Raw genomic sequence first — 4,521 nt, forward strand, 5'->3', positions numbered from 1 at the left:
TTTTTTTTTTTGGGGGGGTTGTATAATGGGAAAATTGTTATTCCTTTCCCCCCCCCCCCCATTTTGTCTACTTGTCACTACTTTTGCAGAGCCCAGAAGCACTTTATATTTCAACCAGGCCTTTCTATCAAGTGTTGGTATAGGCTTTCCAAAGTCACCTGGTTTCAAACTCTTTACTTCTTGCCTACCATAGATGGACACATCAAGTGCCTTCCCTGCTTGAAGGGGTCCCAGGTCTGCAGGAACCATGCAAGGTAATCACTTCCTAGACCAGGAAGGAGTGTGAAGTCATACTTCAGGTTTACCTCCTGCCATCATCAGGCTCTGAACACAGAGTGTAGGACTCAATTGGAAGCAGGCCTTCCAGTGAGCAAATTCCTTCTCAAAGACTATCTTCCATACAGTGCCAAAGATGAGCTTCCTGATGAACATAGGCCTGGAGACCGTTCCAAAGGGAGATTGCCATTGCAGGATCCTCAAGAGAGATTCTTTACTTCACTTCTAAACTTCATGGCCCCATGAAGAATATTGACAAAGCTTAGAAATGTCCCTTTCTAGAGCTACCAATGTGCCTTCCTGGAGTCTCTCCCTCTTCAGGCCCTAAGAAATTGGGCCCCCAAGGTTCCTCCTTCAGCACCTAGTTATCATGGAACCACCTTCTTGGCACCAGTCCTTATTTCAGTAGTGCTGCTTGCTCCTCCACTGAGACTCTGTTGTCTCCCTACAGCCTTCTGCCATTCTGTCCCATACACCAATGTCAGTTTCTCCAGAGATTCTGTTTTTATTCTGTGGTTTCCATGTGACTAATCTGAAATGCCCCTGCCTAGCTGAGGCAGTTTTGGTTTCCAGAGCTTCTGATCTTGGAGAGAAGCCCAGGACTGCTGTTCTTGGACCAGCTTCTCCAGAACAGGACACTCCAGAAATATCTGCATCCCCTTACCTTCATAGCATCAATGCTGGAGGGTTCTCAGTAATGGAGTGGGCTTGCTTATTCCATCAGGGACATCACTGATAACTGAAGATGCTCTACTAAATGAACCTACCTACCTGTTATGCAAGGCTTTTCCCCCACTGTAAGGTGGTTATTGGAGGTATATTAGACTACTACACAAAACGGAAGCAAAGTGATCTCAGTTGTCATCACAATGTCACTCTATTATTGTAACTTGTCACCCACCCACAGAGGGTCAGCCTTTTCTACCCAGCAGTATTAAAGTTTCCCAATTATGACAAAACATATTCCTGATGATGAGAAATGGGTCCCTCAGTGCAACCTGAACTTTAAACTTTATTGTCTTAGTGAACACACATTTGTAATGAAGGTAATTTGCTTGCTTTCCATTTGTCCATGAAGTGGCTTTGTTGGTGTCTATCACTCCATCAGAGAGAGAAGGGCAAGATCCAAGTGAGATCTTTGTACATAAATAAATAATTAAAACTCACTCCAAGTTTTAATTTATTTGCAAAATTTGTCTTAAGCAGCAGATGTGACTATTGCTTTTTCCTGCATAAACCTCACTTCCTGAGAGCTTGGGTGTTTTTCCACAAACTGATTATTTTTTCTCTCTGTAGAACTAACGCATTTTGGGGAAATTTTGGCTATTTTTACCCAGTAGTTCAATGATCAAAGGATTCCATTGATTTTTCTACCCAGAGGCTTTACAGTGGATATCATAATATATCAATATGTTCTACCCAATAGAATCATAGAAAATTAGGGTTGGAAGGGACCCCAAGAGGTCATCTAATCTAACCCCCTGCACAAGGCAGGACATTCCCAACCAGATCATTCCAGCATTGGCTTTGTCAAGGTGAGCCTTAAAAACCTCCAAGGATAGAGATTCTACCACCTCTGTAGGTAACCTGTTCCAGTGCTTCACCACCCTCTTAGTGAGAGAGTTTTTTCTAATATCCAACCTAAACCTGCCTTGGTATAACTTGAGACAGTTGCTCTTTGTTCTGTCATCTGCTACCACTGAGCACAGTCTAGCTCCATCCTCTTTAGGACCACCCTTCAGGTAGTTGACAGCTGCTATCAAATCTCCCCTCAAATCCCACTTCTGCAGACTAAATACACCCAGTTCCTTCGGCCTCTCCTTAAAAGGCATGTGCCTGAGCCCCCAAACCATTTTGTTGCCCTCTGCTGGGCTCTCTCCAACTAGACCACACCCTTTCTATAGTGGGGGACCCAAAACTGGACACAGTACTCCAAATGTGGCCTCACCAGTGCAGAGTAGAGCAGAATAATTGCTTCCCTTGATCTGCTGGCAACAATCCTACTAATGCAGCCCAGTATGCTGTTAGCCTTCTTGGCAACAAGGGGCACACTACTGACTTTATCCAGCTTATTGTCCACTGTAACCCCCGGGTCTTTTTCTGGAGAGCTGCTTAGCCAGTCAGTCCCCCGGCTGTAGCAGTGCATGGGACTGTTCCATCCTAAATGCAGGACTTCGTACTTGTCTTTATTGAACCTCATGGCTGTATCCACATGAATGTGGACACTTGTTTCCCTGGGGACACCTATGCTACACGCTTTGCCACATGGCAAGCTATCCCTGGTAGGGCACTGTTCTGGCCCCAGCAGCCTTACCTGGGGTTCTGGGGTCTCCCAGAGCTGTAGCAGTGGCAATTCTGCCACATGGAGCCTGGTCAGTAGCCACAGTGCAGCTCTGGGTGGCCCAGCTCCTCTTTTGAGCAGCGTTCTCTGCCCACGCATGCACTGCTTTGCTTTTTGTTTTTCCATGTGGTTTTTTTTGACCCCAGTAGTCAAAAAAAAACTTTTTAAAAGTGGAGCAGCACACACACGGGCAGCACTCCCTTGCAGTGTGGAGACTATCTGAATATGCAGTATGTGATGCCACCTATGTGTTTGCAGTACCACATAGCGCACAGCCGCACTCCTCTGGACCCAGCCCATGAGATTTCTTTTGGCCCAATCCTTCAGTTTGTCTAAGCCACTCTGAATCCTAACCATACCCTCCAGTGTATCTACTCCACCCCCCAGTCTGGTGTAATTCGGGAACTTGCTGAGGTTGCAATCCATCCCATCTTTCACACTGGTAACGATGATATTAAACAAAAGCTGCCTGAGGACTGACCCCTGGTGCACTCTACTTGATACTGGCTGCCAGCTAGACATTGAGCCATTGATTACTACCCAATAACTAAAGTGGTTTTCAATAGTTACAATACTCCGCCTCAAACCCGCAATACAGTAGCCTCCCTTTATAACGTCTCCATTCCAGACATTTGAAGCCACCTGAAGCTTTATGGCCCATTAGCTTGTTCTGTCTTTTTCCTCTTCCTTGGAGAGAGTGACGGCCTGCAATTCATACCCCACTCCCAGCCCTGGTTGAGAGAAAGCTGAACAGAGAAGGTAGGGGAGCAAACACTGCCCTTTAGACCCTTAGTATAAAGCACAAGATAAGGCAAAGCATATGTGCATTGCATAGGTAATTCAGGGGCAAAAAGTTGGTTGAACTAAGCTGCTTGAGGTTCATAAGCATGCACACCTTGAAATGTGCTATGTGGAAAACACTTCCCAAAGGTCTCTGATTTCTGTAGTAATTGACATCTTTATCCACCCCCTGGAACAGGTCTGTTTCCATTTTGCCAGTGCTATGATCTAGGCTTCCTCTGTCTCCCTCATAGCTGCTTCTTTAAAAAAACAAAACAAGACAATATAAAACCTTATGCATGTTGTAGTTAGTCAGAGAGTTGGTCTCACTTTGTCATAGCATATCTTCAAATCACAGGGACCTATGTCAGTATAGCAGGAAAGAGGACATTTAGGAACCACTGTATTATGGCATGCAGATTCAACATTTTCATATTTCACAGTACCATTGAAAATAGGCAGCTGGTATCACAGTATGTTCCATCACAGTGTTCGGTGGCCTAGAATACTGGTCTCCTTAAACAAACCATTATTCAAAAAAAGAAAAAGTCTGCTGGTCTAATCCAGGGGCAGAAGCAGGGAAGATTTTGGAACTGCAGTTGCACCCCACTTCAGTTTCTGCATCACTGAAAGTTTAAAACAAACTGCCTGGCTTGGACAGCTGCGTTTATTCAGGTAGAATTGAAGGAGTCAATAGACTTCATAGCTCATTGTTATGTGCTTGATTTCTGCTAACAATTTCTCTCCATAGGTATTAACAACCTGTAGAATCATAGGAAATTAGGGTTGGAAGGGATCTCAGGAGGTCATCTAATCCAAGCCCCTGCTCAAAGCAGGACCATCCCCAACTAGATCATCCTAGCCAAAGCTTTGTCTAGCCAGGTCTTGAAAACCTCCAAGATAAGATGGAGAGTCCACCACCTCTCTGGGTAACCTGTTCCAGTGCTTTATTACCCTCCTAATGAGAAAATTCTTCCTAATATCTAATCTAAGCTTCCCTTGCTGCAACTTGAGATGTTGCTCTTTGTTCTGTCATCTGCCACCACTCAGAACAGTCTAGCTCCATCCTTTTTGGAACCACCATTCACGTAATTGAAAGCTGCTATTAAATCCCCTCTCAGTCT

Source organism: Gavialis gangeticus, unplaced genomic scaffold (genome assembly GCF_001723915.1).
Source record: "Gavialis gangeticus isolate Ggan-Ray unplaced genomic scaffold, GavGan_comp1, whole genome shotgun sequence".
In the NCBI taxonomy this organism is placed as follows: domain Eukaryota; kingdom Metazoa; phylum Chordata; order Crocodylia; family Gavialidae; genus Gavialis; species Gavialis gangeticus.